The sequence below is a fragment of the Arachis hypogaea genome, chromosome 9 (genome assembly GCF_003086295.3).
Source record: "Arachis hypogaea cultivar Tifrunner chromosome 9, arahy.Tifrunner.gnm2.J5K5, whole genome shotgun sequence".
NCBI classification, from domain to species: Eukaryota; Viridiplantae; Streptophyta; class Magnoliopsida; order Fabales; family Fabaceae; genus Arachis; species Arachis hypogaea.
The window spans coordinates 29,376,659-29,393,926 of record NC_092044.1 but is presented as its reverse complement, the minus strand read 5'-3'; the positions used below and the strand labels follow the sequence as shown (position 1 = coordinate 29,393,926).

General features: G+C 36.8%; 1 long non-coding RNA gene across 3 annotated transcripts; it reads left to right on the top strand.

Annotated features, from left to right (window-relative positions):
- Positions 1 to 5,907: 5,907 nt before the first annotated feature.
- LOC140175307 (uncharacterized) lies at positions 5,908 to 12,460 on the top strand. Of its 3 annotated transcripts, XR_011865617.1 has the most exons (4): positions 5,908 to 6,621; positions 6,760 to 6,877; positions 6,992 to 7,105; positions 11,808 to 12,460. It is a non-coding gene; the product is annotated as an uncharacterized lncRNA (long non-coding RNA). The 3 variants fall into 3 exon arrangements; XR_011865615.1 differs by lacking the exon at positions 5,908 to 6,621 and having other exon boundaries at positions 6,708 to 6,877; XR_011865616.1 differs by lacking the exons at positions 5,908 to 6,621; positions 11,808 to 12,460 and adding an exon at positions 8,672 to 8,910 and having other exon boundaries at positions 6,708 to 6,877.
- Positions 12,461 to 17,268: the final 4,808 nt, after the last annotated feature.

Sequence of the window (17,268 nt, the reverse complement as noted above, 5' to 3'; positions counted from 1 at the left end):
GTCTATGGTAACCCAGTCTTCCAAAGGCGAAGGAAACTCTGGCATGAACTAACGGTAAGTAATAGGAGCAGGGAAGAACCTCAAGCATTTTTGGGTGACTTTAATGATATTCTAAGTCAAGACGAAAAGGTAGGCTTGCATCCACAACCAAAAATTTACTTAGACACTTTTAGGAGTTTTGTAGATGATAATGGATTAATAGATATTGATCTTAAAGGAAACAAATACACTTGGTATAGCAATCCTAGAAATAACTTTATCACTAGGGAAAGATTAGATAGGGTGTTAGTAAATTGGAATTGGTTGCATATACATCAGAATGTGATTCTAAAAGCTGCACCGGCTATAAGTTCGGACCATTGTGCCTTAATTTTGGAAACACAACCGAGAATTCGAATTAAAAAAGATTTCAGGTTTGAGGCTTTTTGGACAGAGCACGAGGAGTGTAAAGAAGTGATTAGGAGGAGCTGGCAGCAAGAAGATGGGTACAGAAACTGTTGGAACCAGTTCACTAGAAAGAGAAGCAGATGTCAAAGGGAGCTATTGGAGTGGAGCAGAAGAAAATTCAAGAGAGCAGATAAAGAAATAGAAAGAAAGAAAAGTGAGCTACAACAAATACAAAAGGGAGATATGAAGGAGGGAGATCAAAATAGGGAAAGAGAGCTGAAGAACCAAATATCAAATCTTTGGAAACAAGAAGAAAAATATTGGGGGCAAAGATCAAGGTTGAAATGGATAAAATGGGGCGACAAAAACACAGCATTTTTTCATGCAACAACCATACAGAGAAGAATGAAGAACAGAATTGATAAATTGAAAGATGAGGCAGGGCACTGGATACAAGGAGAAGAAGACATTATGAGATTAGTAGAAACACATTTTACCAAGTTGTTTACTTCTGAAGGGGTTAGGAAGCTGGAAGAATGCATAAGTGATATTCCAATCAGAGTAACTAGAGAGATGAATGATGAGCTTATGGCAAAGATCAATGACGAGGAAATTGAGGAAGCTGTCTTTAGCATGGGAAGCTTAAAAGCTCCGGGGCCTGATGGTTTTAATGGACTGTTCTTCCAACAGCATTGGGATATTCTGAAAAAAGAAGTATGTGGTGTGGTGAGACAGATTTTTGAAGAAGGCAGCTTACCAGGGGACTTAGGAGAAACAACAGTGGTTTTGATTCCCAAAGTGACTCAACCGGAAAGCCTGAATCAACTCAGACCTATCAGCTGTTGCAATTTCATATATAAAATTCTGACTAGGGTCTTGGTTGGAAGGTTAAGGAAAGTGCTAGATGTCATCATATCTCCGGTTCAGAGTGCTTTTACAAAAGGAAGACTTATACAAGATAATATTATAGTGGTTCAGGAAGTGTTTCATAAGCTAAATTGGAGAGGAAATTACGGAAGCAATGACTTAGCTATTAAGTTGGATATGAACAAGGCATACGATAGACTGGAATGGGATTTTATGCAAAAAGTAATGGAAAAGTTTGGTTTTAGTCAAGAATGGGTGAAGTTGATAATGAGCTGCGTGAGGAGTGCTACTTATAGATTTAAAATTAATGGAAAATTGACTACCAAGATCTACCCTCAAAGAGGTCTCAGACAGGGAGATCCTTTATCCCCCTATCTTTTTATTTTGGCAGCGGAAAGTTTTACTGTTCTTATGGAAAAGGCGTTAAGGGATAACCTTATTTCAGGAATAAGGTTAGCTCCAACTGCGCCGGTTATAACTCATCTACTTTTCGCTGATGATTGTATTATTTTTGCAGGCGCTCAAGAAGAAGAGATATATCAACTAATCCAAATCGTTAACAAATATACGGAGGCATCAGGACAAAGAATTAATACAGAGAAATCCGGACTGATTTTTGGAAGTCAGGTTTCTATCCAAAAGAGGGTGAACATTGAAGAGATCACAGGTATGGAGTCATGGGAAGATCTGGGAAGGTACCTTGGGCTACCAGCAAGATGGGGAAGATCCAAGAACAAGGCGCTGGAGTGGATACATGAGAAGATTCAAAACAAAATGCAAGGTTGGAAAGAGAAACTTTTAAACCAAGCGGGAAAGGAGGTTTTGATAAAGGCAGTTATTCAGGCAATTCCAGTCTACGCAATGAACGTGATAAAGTTTCCAAAATCGTTTTGTAGGAAAATTGAATCAGCAATTGCAAGATTTTGGTGGACAAACAACGGGAAGGAAAGAAGTATTCATTGGAAGAGCTGGACAAATATGACCAAAAGTAAAGCGAATGGAGGCTTGGGGTTCAAGGATTTAGAATGTCAGAACATAGCACATTTGGCTAAGCAAGCTTGGAGACTCCTGAATGAGGAAGACACTATATGGGCCAAGATTCTAAAGGCTATCTATTACCCTAATTGCAATCTGTGGGAAGCAGAGAGAGGAGGAAATGCTTCATGGATTTGGAAGAGCATATTGGAGGGGAGAGATTTTCTTAGAAGGAAGGGAAGATGGAGTCTAGGAAGTGGAGCAGGCATAGACATTTGGGAAGATAATTGGGTGGTGGGAATAGACAAGCTGAGGAGAGGTGAAGGAAATCGATACAGAAGAGTGAGTGAATTGGTAAAAGATGGCGAAGGCTGGGACTTAAATAAAATTCATGACTGTTTTCAGGGTAATGAGGCTGAATTGATAACCAGAACGCCCATTAGTTTGATTAATAAAATTGATCACTATGTGTGGCCGTATAGAAATGATGGACAGTATTCAGTCAGAACTAGATACCATGCTGCAAAGGAGGAGAAAGACCTAAAGGAGGAGACAAAACTTAATAAAGCATCTACAAGTCAGAACCTGAGGGAGGTATGGAAGACTATTTGGAAATTACCAGTGCCAGGAAAAGTTAAAATGTTCCTATGGAAAGCGGTGCACGGAATTCTGCCAGTGAATATGAACTTATATCAGCGCAAAAGTGCAGTTTCACCCAAGTGTAGCATATGCCAGGAAGGAGACGAGACAATAGAACATGCTTTACTGTTGTGCCCGTGGACAAGAGCCGTGTGGTTTGGATCTAGCCTACAATTGGTGCCTACGAGTTATAATGTGGGATCTTTTGAAAAATGGATGATGACCACTATTAACAAAATCATGAGGGAGGCAGGAAAGGAAAAGGACAATATTTTGTGTACGTTGGGATTTGTTTGTTGGTGCATTTGGAAAGAAAGAAATCAGCACATTTTTCAGCAAACAAAAATCAATCCACAAAGGGCAATAATTTATTCACAGCATCTTGTAGCAGAATATCACAACACAACAAAGGTACTCAACAGAGACAACAAACATATAGAAGGCAGGAAGGGAGAGAGAACGAGAATTACCTGGAGGCCTCCACCACATAACAGGACGAAAGTTAACACAGATGCAGCTTTCGACAGGGAAACAGGCATGGCAGCATCAGCAGTGGTGGCAAGAGACTGGCAAGGCAAAATGATCACTGGAACTACATCAACATTCAAGACAACATCAGCACTAGCAGCAGAAGCTCAAGCATACAGAGAGGCTTTAATTCTAATTAAAAATTTACAGATAAGAAACTGTATAATTGAAACAGATTGCTTACCTTTGGTTCAAGCAATTAAGGCAAGAACGCCCTTAGCTGAGGCAGACGCAATCATCAGGGATATCCTCCAACTGCTGGAAGAGGCGCCGGATGTGGGAGCTACTTGGACTCCACGAGAAGGTAATTGTTTAGCTCACCAACTGGCAGCGATGGCAGCGGGGAATCAGCTTCAGAGGCAGTGGTCAGTTTTTCCGCCTGAACAAGTAAAGAATACCATCAGACGAGAAGCAAGATTCGCAATCCTTCACCATAATCATCACAAGAGATTGCAGGACCACCAGGTTTCATTTTCAACCAGCTTTCAAGGGAGACAAAGGGAAGAGGGGTTACCTGGGAGAGTAGAGGCGGAAACCGGTGACGGGAGCGAAGCTGGAGGGGAAGGGCGTCAGCAACCCACGAACCCGAATCGGCCGTTTAGTGGAAGCAGCAGCATCAAAAGCATCATAGGGAGAAATGCTAACAGAGAAGAGGCAGACAAACAAACAAATCAACAAGAAATTGCTCAGCAGAGGAGAAGATGCGGCTGCGTCTTCACCGTGAGACCAGGAAGCTCAAGACAGACCCAATTGTACAGTCGCGAGCAGCATAGAAGCAGACCGACGACGATGGAGATCTGTGGCAAATCTGTAGCGAAGGTGCGACGAGCCCAAGCGGAAGACATCTTGGAGGACGATCAGCCTGCACAACGCCCCCATGCATAAAGAGTTCGAGCTTCTAGCGAAGGAGGTTGACTTGGGAGAACCAGAAGGTTTGCGAGCTTGGAAGCGGAGAGGAGGATCAATGGGAGTTGGGTCGTTGGGGTGGGTCTTAGGCTAGGACGGGTTCCGGGTGTAGGGTCGGGTCAGGTTCACTGGCCCAGATCCACGACCAAAAAAAAAAAAAAAGTACACTTGTGTTTTCTTTATAAATTTTATCTTGGTTTATTTATACATGGCTTGAAACACAACCATTCTAAACAACTCCAAACAAATAATTAGTTATCAAAATTACTTTACTAAAAAATAAGAACTTTGATTCAGTTCTAAAAAACCTAATTAAAAAAAAATCTAAAAACAACTAAAAATATCTAAACATCAATGAATAATATAGATGTCAAACTACCAACAACATATAATAATAAATAAATGGTGGCTTTAGTAATTTCGTCGTTCCATTTTCCATTGGAATAATGTGCTAAGGCCTCAATGAATTGAAGCATATAATTCCTTCGAAATTATTAGATTTACCAACCCACTCTATTCTTTCATGGATAAGTATTTGTTAAGCTCTATGCATCAGTATCAAGGTTTCTGAAATTGGTTTCCAAGGGTGGCAGCTCAATGTATGGCTCCAGGGTGGTGATAAACTGATAATGTAATGTGTGTATATCAAATGGGGATGAATTTGGATTGTTTGACTTGTACTTTCGCTGAAAATATCCATTTGATTTTGGATGCTATATATAATAGAAAATATATGTATATATAGAAATTGCTAAATTTATAAGCATGTTAGCTAAGTTGTGTTTATATTTAAATTTATATATTAAATGAGTCAAATTAAAATTTAGATAAATTTAATTTATTAGCTCATGAATTAGTTTGGTTTTATATATATATATATAATTATAACATTCACATTTGTTAAATATATGTAAGTTTTTTTTATTTGACATATATATATAAGTATTAAATCATATATAAAAATATGACTATAAAAATATGATTTAATACTTGACATAGGTATAATTGATTGATAGATAATATAAGTGTAAGATGTAGAATTTTTAGAAAAATATTATTATGAGTTAATTTTAATTTATTAATTTATTAAAGATTTTATTTTTAAAAATTGTTGTATTAAAAGTAATTAAATTAAGTATTGATAATTAAATTAAAAATTTTACTTAATCTTATAATATTAAATAATTTTTATATTTAAATTATAAATTTTAGTAGTTTTAAAAAGAATAAAAATTTTATATAAAAAAATTTAAACAATTGAGATATTTTTAGAATTTAATACTTTAATTTTTATAAATAAAGAAAATTAATTATATTACCTTATATTTTAAATTAAGAATATTAGATTGAAAATTAATTAGTAAATTTAACAATTAAATAATATTTTTTTAAAATAATTTTAAGAGGTTAAATTATATTTTAAATTAAATACTGTATACCCTAATTTAATTAAAATGATCAAATCCCAATTTATTCAAAAATCTCTAATTTCAAATTCACCCAAAATCAAGCCTTATCCCTAATTTTATACACATTCTCATAATAATCCTAATTAAATATAATACACCTTATTTCCCCAATCCTAGCTGCCACTACCTCCCTTTTACCTTAACCCTTCCACGCCGCCACCCTTCATTCAAAAAGAAAGAAACATTAGAAAGGGAAGAACAGAGAGGGGGGACATGAAAATAGGGAAGAAAGAAAACAAAAGAGGGAACCGGAGATCAGAGGGAGAAGAGGGGGGGAAGGAAGTCGTCGCGCCTATCCACTCGTCGCCGCCGTCTGAGGAGCTTCCATGGACACTGCTGTCAAGCTCGTAGGTGAGAGAGATTTCACGTGGGACGGAGGAACGGGTTGCGCCGCCGTTCATCGCTGCTCAGCCACCACCGCGCCTTGTTGATGTCGTCAGAGCCGCCCAGTAGCCGTCGCGAGCTGCCCAGTAGCCGCCGACGTCTTCACAAACTGTCGTTGTCAACAGGGTCGTGCCACCGTCGTGTCTCACCGGCATTGAAGGAGCCATCGTCGAATGGAGCAGGGAGAGAGAAAGAGCTGTGAAAGAGAGAAAAGGAGGTGGCAGAGACATTTGCCGCCGCTGTTCCTGTCACTGTTGCCGTAGGCGGAGCTCGCCATCGCTGGAAGTGGGCCGGCGTCGTGTTCTTGCTGCTTTGAGCCACCAGCGTCGCTGCTGCTACTCCAAAATTCCACTTCTGTTTCTTAGGGTTTGCTATCTCATCCCCCTTGAAGTTACCGTCGGTTCTGTCCTTGTGAGTGAGGGTCACCGGAGCTGCTGCAATTCCAGTCTTTTGTTCCTCTGCTAAGGTTATTTTGCCGCGCCTTGTCTCGCTATAATGTTCCATTAATTAACTCTATCATACTTTACATAAATGTTCCTTTGTATCCTTACTCAGCCTTAAACCATAAAAGATTATTAGATTTACCACTGCTGCCATTTTGTAGCTGCCTCGCGGTGTTGTTCCATTGTTGCTATTACTGGAAGAGGCAGTCGAAGTGGCTGCCATAAATTAAAAGAAAAGGGAGTTGTTACAATAGGTTTATGCGAACTCGGCTAATCGAGGTAGGGGATTGTTTTTAAAGTTAAAATATTTTGGGATTGAATACCTGATGAGTTTAGTGGATTAATGTAAGTAAACTAATTTCTGTGTTTAAAATGATTTTCTGCTGTAATTAGAGTTGTTGTGGTTGCTGCGTAAGCGGTTTGGAACTGAGGCTGCAGTTGCCACTGGTTGAGGACCGAAAAAAAAGGGTTTCTTGATGCGTTTAGTTTGAGTTTTGATTATTCGAGGTAGGGATTTTTCTTAAAATCTATTTTACATTACAAAATTGTTATAAATAGATATTAATGTGAGAAATATATGTCTGTGATTATGATTGTCTTATAAATGTGGTTGTTTGCTGGACTAAATGACTGATTGCTTGATTGCTTGAGTAGTTTGTGATTGCTAAAAAGAAGTTAGTTTGAAAGGTTATTTAATTGATTATTATGAAAAATGTCTCAACTGGTTTTGAAGATATTTTTGATAATGTAAACGAATCGGCTTTAGAAATGATTTGGAATATGAAACTGAATTAATTTAGGAAACAATTCAATTTTGAGTTAGTCTGACTTTATAAATGATTTAGTATTTGAGCTGGTTTGATTTTAAAGAGATTTATTATTGGCACTGATTCGCTTTAAAAGCAATTTGATATTGGGACTAGTGAATTTTAGAAAATGAATGAGGTTTGGAAATGGTTGAGAAAAAGGTTTGAGAAATGTTTGGATGGGACCCGAAAAGGGTGGCAGAATCCAAGTTTTAGAGAAGATGCTGCCAAAATTTTATAAAATCAAAAGTTTCATTGGAAGTAGTTATTTTAAAATGTTTTAAGTATTATATGATTTAAGATTACCTCATTTATCAAAGGAAGAGTTATGTTTTGGATTGGGAATTGTTAGTGAATGGTATGGAAAGAAGGATGATTGAGAATTTTCTTTGAAATATGATTTTTGAATGAATTTGGAAATGAGATTTGGATTGGTGAATGATGATGATGTTGAGAATGATGAGAATGTTGAGATATGAATTGAGAATGTTGAAATATGATTTTTGAATTATTCATTTGGCTTATGAATTTGAATTATCTGAGATACGAGGTTCCCTGGATAAAGTACCATGGCTTGCCACCGCGTGTACCAGGTTGAAAACTCGATACTCTGTTGACCCTACGACCTAAGTGTGACCGGGCACTATATAAATTCCCGGGAATGTTACCCCCATTGAGCAATATTGATTATTTGAGAAAAATTTATGCATAGACTCTTGAGGATGCACGTCGGGGGACAGTCTAAGGACAATTCAGACTTGTCGGGTTGGCTGGATAACCGACAGATGAGCCTCATCAGCCATAGGGCAGGCATGCATCATATGCATCTGTATGCTTTGCTTGGGTTTCAACTTGTTTTGGTTTACCTAATTGCTAAACTGTTCTTAATTGCTACTTGAACTATTTGCTGTAACTGCTACCTACTTGTGCTTTCCTTGTCTGTCTTGTCTGTGTTTGTCCTGGCGTGCTACATTTGAGAATGAATTTTGGTGCTGAATTGATGATTGTGTTGTTTGATTGCGTGCTTGGTTTCTAATTGAGATTTTCTTATAAGAAAGGAAAGGTTTAGGGTTTTTGAAAGATTAAACATTGTTTCTTTGAAAAGATTTTGAACGATTACCTATTGATTTTTAAAGATTCATAAGGCAATGATAATCATTGAGCTTGAAAATAGTTTTCTTATTAAATATCTTTTTATGACAACTTTGAAACTTCGTGGTGAGACTGTGTGGTTAGGTTCTCACCCCCTACAGCTTTACCTTTTCAGGAAACCGGATGAAGAAGCATTAAGAAGAGTTAAACTGCGTTTGGTTTATATCTTATTGTATTAATTAGATTATTTTCTTCTCTCGTCTTTGTTATTACAAGTTTTTATAAGAGGGGTAGGAGTTGTATGTTTTATATGTATATTATATTATAAGATATTATGTACGGAGTCTTGTATATGAATCTGTGTCGCTTGTATTTTTCTTAAGGTAAAGTATTTATTTCTGGTTCTAAAAGAAATTAGCGATACGGTGTCGAGTCACAGGCTCCTATTTTAATATTAAGTATATAAAGTAGTCGTAATACTTCTTGCTATCAGAGTGGCGCATCCGGAAGCGTGACATTCTGGTAGTGAGAGTGTTACATTATGGTATCAGAGCAGTTCATCCTGATTAGAGCATTGGGAATGGACTGACTATGCTTCATTGCATTTTCTGAGTGTCTGTCATGTTGTAGGTTTTGTTCAGATAACAAAAATTAGAGTTTTATGAACATGACTGTCTATTGATTAATGCTGTTAGCTTATCGTTGCATAACTGCTGATGTTAAGTCTGGCCAACTTAATGTTAAAAGTTATGTCTACGAAAAAGTTAATGGGTTATCATAGATAAAGTAAGATTGATAAGTGATGTGATTCATGGGCTTTGGGAGCGTTAGAAATTAATTTTGAAGTTAATTCCATTTCGGCGTATAATCCTTTAATCGTGCCTAGTGTTATCTCCTTCTCTATCAATTGCATTGGAATTCCTTATTCATTATTTCCTTGATGAAATGTGATTGATTTACCTGCCAACCTTATTTTACCATTCATATATTTCCTTTACTTGGTTTTGTATTCGGTTGTTGCTTGAAACTTTTGAAATGTTTACCCTTCTCATTGTTAATAGCCCTCTTTATAATTCTACACTCCTTAACATGATCTTGGATTTTTTTTGATGTCACAAAAGATTCACAAATCTCAGGAAATATTAACTATTGATTTTAGCTACCCTCACTTGTGAGCTTTGAATTCCTTCCTAACTGTATGGTGTCAACGGATGTGTTATGAATCGTGCCATGTTATCTGATGTATCATTTGTTTTTCTTTTCTTTATCTTGAAAACACTTGCTTCACCATTACTTAAAAAGCAATTTAAATTTTCTTACGCATAATTTAGTGGTTCGTGTTCTTAGTTTTCTTTTTTTTTATTCTTGCAATGTGGTCGTTGATTTCGCATTTTTCTACATGAGCTAGGAAACCCTTGAAGTGACTTGGACCTGCGCCGTTGTGATGCACAAAAATTTATTTAATCCTCTCAAAAATTTTGTTTTAGACTTTTCTAAATAAGTTTTGATTTGGTTTGCTTCCTGCTTGATTGTGTTCCTTACAGTTTACTTGAATCTTTTGGAATATCCCTCTTACGAAACACACACACGCAATTCTTTAATCTTTAAATGGTTTTAAACCCTAAAAATTACTATTGTAGTGAACTAATTATGCAAGTTGATTCTTTTGTTTCGTATTCTGTATCTTATTTTCATCTTGCTCTGTTGTGACACTTTGTGTCTTATATCATTCACTTTGAATTCTTATTTAAGATCTTTTAAAAAGAGTTTCATTTTATTCTTCTCTGCCCAATTGTGTTCACAATCACTCTTTCAAAGTTTCGACAAAATCGCATTTACTTTTGCATGCACTTTTTATGTGGATTTTGCGAACTTTTATGCGATTTCAATACAACTTAAATTATACCAACCATACTTCACTTTTCTATGCATATCCTTACTTACTTATGTATTTGAGTATCTTCCAAGGTTCTTGAAGAAAGATTTTGCACTTGTCCTAGTTAATTTTCATTTTACAAGCTTTTATATTCTATTTTGACCTAAACTTGTCTTAGCATAATGAAACATTTATGCTTCTAAGACTTTTTATGAAAAAGTTTATCTCATATATTTCTTTAAGAAGGTGAAATGATTTTTTTAGTTTTGTCTATTGTTAATGAATGTATTAATTAAATGTGTCCCACGTTATTCTCTTAGAATCTTGTAAACATTGTCTTGAATTCAGTTATCTTCTCTTTGTAGACTTTGTATGTCCTTTATTTGGCCTAAACTTATCTCGGCTGGATATGTTGATTTCCCTTTTGATTCCTATTGAAGTTCATTGATTCAGATCTCCTCACAAGGATGTAAATTGACTCTCCTTCTGGAATATTTCATTATTATTGCGCATCCCTATTAAATTGCGACTTTATTCATTCTTTCGATTTGTGAATGTTGTCCTTGTTGTTTGATTTGTTCTACCTAGGTGTTGTACACTTCTAAGTAGACTCGAGATTTGTTTTAGGGACACGCACGACCTTTAGATATAGCAAGCGAAACATTAGTTCTTAGGACACGATAAGTGGATACGGAAGGTGAAGTTTGTAAGTATCTGATGTCACATGATGTTGTGGAGTCTTGTTTTAGATGAGAGAGATTTTGTTGATACTAGGTTTTCGATAATATTTTTCTGAAAACATTTTTTTGTACCTGTACATCGTTGCTTAGTTGCAAACTTACACCTCCTTCCAAATTCATGAGAAACATATCTTTGTCGCTTATTCTTCTCTTCCTGCGAATAGTACTCACGCTTATCTCAATGTCATACGTGGTCCTTAGAGGCAGGAACCGATGTGTTAGCTTCTTAGGGAACGATTGGTGGATGAGGAGTAAATCTTGAAAGTCCGAGACGTTGCAAGTTAGGACATTTGAGTTCGGCAAAGAAATGTTGTTAAGAGGAGGTTTAAGTTTTCAGTAGTTTGATGCATACGTGATAACTTGTAATAAGTTAGCTAAGTGATCAGAGCAACATGAGATAGTGATATTGTATTGACGTGTTTAAGTGCGTGTCAGATTATTAAAGTTTTTGAAATAATTAGATCGATTGATTAGAAGCCGCTTGACAACAAATGAGTTTAAAACCTCGAGTGAGTTAGCTGGAAGCCAAAGTTAATGATTGAGTGATGAGCGGATATTTTTATACGCTTTTTGGCATTGTTTTTAGGTAGTTTTTAATAAGTTCAAGCTACTTTTAGGGATGTTTTCATTAGTTTTATGTTAAATTCACATTTCTGGACTTTACTATGAGTTTGTGTATTTTTCTATGATTTCAGGTAATTTTTGACTGAAATTGAGGGACTTGAGCAAAACTCTGAAAAAGGCTGACAAAAGGACTGCTGATGCTGTTGGAATCTGACCTCCCTGCACTCGAAATGGATTTTCTGGAGCTACAGAACTCCAATTGGCGCGCTCTCAACGGCGTTGGAAAGTAGACATCCAGAGCTTTCCAGCAATATATAATAGTTCATACTTTGTTCGGAAATTGACGACGTAACTTGGCGTTGAACGCCAAGTACATGCTGCTGTCTGGAGTTAAACGCCAAAAAAACGTCATGATCCGGAGTTGAACGCCCAAAACACGTCATAACTTGGAGTTCAACTCCAAGAAAAGCCTCAGCTCGTGGATAGATCAAGCTCAGCCCAAGCATACACCAAGTGGGCCCCAGAAGTGGATTTATGCATCAATTACTTACTCATGTAAACCCTAGGAGCTAGTTTATTATAAATAGAACTTTTTACTATCATATTATCATCGGGGATTGTATTTTGAATCCTGTGATCACGTTTTGGGGGCTGGCCATTCGGCCATGCCTGAACCTTTTACTTATGTATTTTCAACAGTGGAGTTTCTGCACACTATAGATTAAGGGTGTGGAGCTCTGCTGTACCTCAAGTTTCAATACAATTACTATTACTTTTTATTCAATTCTCTCTTATTCTTATTCCAAGATATACGTTGCACAACACTTTGATGAATGTGATGATCCGTGACACTCATCATCATTCTCACTTATGAACGCGCGTGATTGACAATCACTTCCGTTCTACCTTAGGCCGGGCGCATATCTCTTAGATTCTCCAACAGAATCTTCGTGGTATAAGCTAGATAGATGGCGGCATTCATGAGGATCCGGAAAGTCTAACATTGTCTGTGGTATTCCGAGTAGGATCCTGGGAATCCGGAAAGTCTAACCTTGTCTGTGGTATTCCGAGTAGGATTCCGGTATTGAATGACTGTGACGAGCTTCAAACTCCTGAAGGCTGGGCGTTAGTGACAAATGCAAAAGAATCAATGGATTCTATTCCAACCTGATTGAGAACCGACAGATGATTAGCCGTGCTGTGACAGAGCATAGGAACGTTTTCACTGAGAGGACGGGATGTAGCCATCAACCAAGGGTGATGCCTCCAGACGATTAGCCGTGTAGTGACAGCGCATAGGACCATTTTCCCGAGAGGATTGAAAGTAGCCACCGATGATGGTGATGCCCTACATACAGCTTGCCATGGAAAGGAGTAAGAAGGATTGAAAGAAGAGTGAGTAGTGAAGCAGAGTTTCAAGAGGAGCACAGCATCTCCATACACCTATCTGAAATTCTCACTATTGATTTACATAAGTATTTCTATCCCTTTTTATTTTCTTTTTATTATTAATTTTCGAAAACCCATAAACCAATTTAATCTGCCTAACTGAGATTTACAAGGTGACCATAGCTTGCTTCATACCAACAATCTCTGTGGGATCGACCCTTACTCACGTAAGGTTTATTACTTGGACGACCCAGTACACTTGCTGGTTAGTTGAACGGAGTTGTGAATTCAACTGGTGCCACAATAATGATTTCATACAAGTACAAAAGAATATGGATCACAATTTCGTCCACCAAGTTTTTGGCGCCGTTGCCGGGGATTGTTCGAGTTTGGACAACTGACGGTTCATCTTGTTGCTCAGATTAGGTAATTTTCTTTTCAAAAATCTTTTTCAAAATTTTTCTTTTCTTTTTCGTTTTTTCCAAAAATATTTTCGAAAAAATTAATAAAAATCCAAAAAAAACTAGAAAATCATAAAAACCAAAAATATTTTGTGTTTCTTGTTTGAGTCTTGAGTCAATTTTTAAGTTTGGTGTCAATTGCATGCTTTTAAAAATTTTTCTTGCATTTTTCGAAATTCCTTTGCATTCATAGTGTTCTTCATGATCTTCAAGTTGTTCTTGATAAGTCCTCTTGTTTGATCTTGATGTTTTCTTGTTTTGTGTTGTTTGTTGTTTTTCATATGCATTTTTTGTTTGTTAGAGTCCATGCATTAAAGATTTCTAAGTTTGGTGTCTTGCATGTTTTCTTTGCATCAAAAATTTTTCAAAATTATGTTCTTGATGTTCATCATGATCTTCAAAGTGTTCTTGGTGTTCATCTTGACATTCATAGCATTCTTGCATGCATTCATTGTTTTGATCTAAAAACTTCATGCATTGAGTATTTTTGTTGTTTTTCTCTTTCATAATTAAAAATTCAAAAATAAAAAAATATCTTTTCCTTATTTTCCTCCAAATTTTTGAAATTTTGGGTTGACTTGATTAAAAATTTTTAAATTTAGTTGTTTCTTACAAGTCAAGTCAAAATTTCAATTTTAAAAATCTTATCTTTTCCATTTTTTTCTTATTTTCGAAATTTTTAAAAATTATTTTTTTCAAAAATCTTTTTCTTATCTTTTATATCTAATTTTTGAAAATTAGCTAACAATTAATGTGATTGGTTCAAAAATTTGAAGTTTGTTACTTTCTTGTTAAGAAAGGTTCAATCTTTAAATTCTAGAATCTTATCTTGTAGTTTCTTGTTAGTTAAGTCATTTTAAAAATTAAATCTTTTTCAAAATATCTTTTTATCTTATCCTTCTCAAAATTTTATCTTTTTCAAAATTTGATTTTAAAATATCTTATCTAACTTCTTATCTTCTTATCTTTTTAAAATTTGATTTCAAATCTTTTTCAATCAACTAACTGACTTTTTGTTTGTTTCTTATCTTTTTCAAAACCACCTAACTACTTTTCCCTCTCTAATTTTCGAAAATATCTCACCTTTTTTTTTCAAAAAATTCTTTTTAATTAACTAATTGTTTCATGTTTTAATTTTAATTACATTTTATCTCTAATTTTCAAAAATTACTAACCCCTTTTTCAAAATTGTTTTCGAAAATTCTCCCTCTCTTCTCTTATTCTATTTAATTATTTAATTACTAACACTTCTCTTCACCTCTCTTCATCCAAAAATCCGAATCCATCCTTCTTCATTCTTCTACCCCCTTCTTCTTCTACTAACATAAAGGAATCTCTATACTGTGACATAGAGGATTCCTCTTCCTTTTCTTGTTTTCTTCTCTTTCATATGAGCAGGAACAGGGAAAAAGGCACTCTTGTTGAAATTGATCCAGAACCTGAAAGGACTCTGAAGAGGAAATTAAGAGAAGCTAAATTAAATTATTCTAAAGGTAACCTTTCAGAAATTTTCGAACAAGAGAAGGAGATGGCAGCCGAAAATAATAATAATGCAAGGAGAATGCTTGGTGACTTCACAAAGCCAACGTCCAAATTTGATGGAAGAAGCATCTCCATTCGTGCCATTGGAGCCAATAACTTTGAGCTGAAACCTCAGCTAGTTGCCTTGATGCAACAAAACTGCAAGTTTTATGGACTTCCATCTGAAGATCCTTATCAGTTTTTAACTGAGTTCTTGCAGATCTGTGAGACTGTAAAGACGAATGGAGTTGATCCTGAAGTCTACAGACTCATGCTTTTTCCTTTTGCTGTAAGAGACAGAGCTAGAATATGGTTGGATTTACAACCTAAGGATAGCCTGGACTCCTGGGATAAGCTGGTCACAGCCTTCTTGGATAAATTCTTTCCTCCTCAAAAGCTGAGCAAGCTGAGAGTGGATGTTCAAACCTTCAAACAAAAAGATGGTGAATCCCTCTATGAAGCTTGGGAAAGATACAAGCAGCTGACCAAAAGATGTCCATCTGACATGTTTTCAGAATGGACCATATTAGATATATTCTATTATGGTCTCTCTGAATTTTTGAAAATGTCATTGGACCATTCTGCAGGTGGATCTATTCACCTGAAGAAAACGCCTGAAGAGGCTCAAGAACTCATTGACATGGTTGCAAACAACCAATTTATGTACACCTCTGAGAGGAATTCTGTGAATAATGGGATACCTCAGAAGAAAGGAGTTCTTGAAATAGATGCTCTGAATGCCATATTGGCTCAGAACAAAGTGTTGACTCAACAGGTCAACATGATCTCTCAAAATCTGAATGGATGGCAACTGATGAGCGGATAATTTGTACGCTTTTTGGCATTGTTTTTAGTATATTTTTAGTATGATCTAGTTAGTTTTTAGTATATTTTTATTAGTTTTTAGTTAAAATTAACTTTTCTGGACTTTACTATGAGTTTGTGTGTTTTTTTGAGATTTCAGGTATTTTCTGGCTGAAATTGAGGGACCTGAGCAAAAATCTGATTCAGAGACTAAAAAGGACTGTAGATGCTGTTGGATTCTGACCTCCCTGCACTCGAAGCGGATTTTCTGGAGCTACAGAAGCCCAATTGGCGCGATCTTAATGGCGTTGGAAATTAGACATCCTGGGCTTTCCAGCAATATATGATAGTCTATACTTTGCCCAAGATTTGATGGCCCAAACCGGCGTTCAAAGTCACCCTCAGAATTCCCAGCGTTAAACGCCGGAACTGGCACAAGAATGGGAGTTAAACGCCCAAACTGGCATAAAAGCTGGCGTTTAACTCCAAGAAGAGTCTCTACACGAAAATGCTTCAATGCTCAGTCCAAGCACACACCAAGTGGGTCCGGAAGTGGATTTTTATGTCATTTACTCATCTCTGTACACCCTAGGCTACTAGTTCTCTATATATAGGACCTTTTACTATTGTATTTGGAGCTTTTGATCATGTTTTTATGATTGAACCCTCTTTGGGAGGCTGGCCATTTGGCCATGCCTAGACCTTGTTCTTATGTATTTTCAACGGTGGAGTTTCTACACACCATAGATTAAGGTGTGGAGCTCTGCTGTACCTCGAGTATTAATGCAATTATTATTGTTCTTCTATTCAATTCCGCTTGTTCTTGTTCCAAGATATCACTTGTTCTTCAACTTGATGAATGTGATGATCCGTGACACTCATCATCATTCTCACCTATGAACGTGTGCCTGACAACCACCTCCGTTCTACCTTAGATTGGGTGAATATCTCTTGGATTCCTGATACACGATGCATGGTTGATCGCCTGACAACCGAGTGCTCGCCTGACAACCGAGCCAGCCATTCCGTGAGATCAGAGTCTTCGTGGTATAGGCTAAAACTGATGGCGGCATTCAAGAGAATCCGGAAGGTCTAACCTTGTCTGTGGTATTCTGAGTAGGATTCAATGATTGAATGACTGTGACGAGCTTCAAACTCCTGAAGGTGGGGCGTTAGTGACAGACGCAAAAGAATCACTGGATTCTACTCCGGCCTGATTGAGAACCGACAGATGGATAGCCGTGCCGTGACAGGGTGCGTTGAACATTTCCACTGAGAGGATGGGAGGTAGCCACTGACAACGGTGAAACCCTTGCATAAGCTTGCCATGGAAAGGAGTAAGAAGGATTGGATGAAGACAGTAGGAAAGCAGAGAGACGGAAGGGACAAGCATCTTCATACGCTTATCTGAAATTCC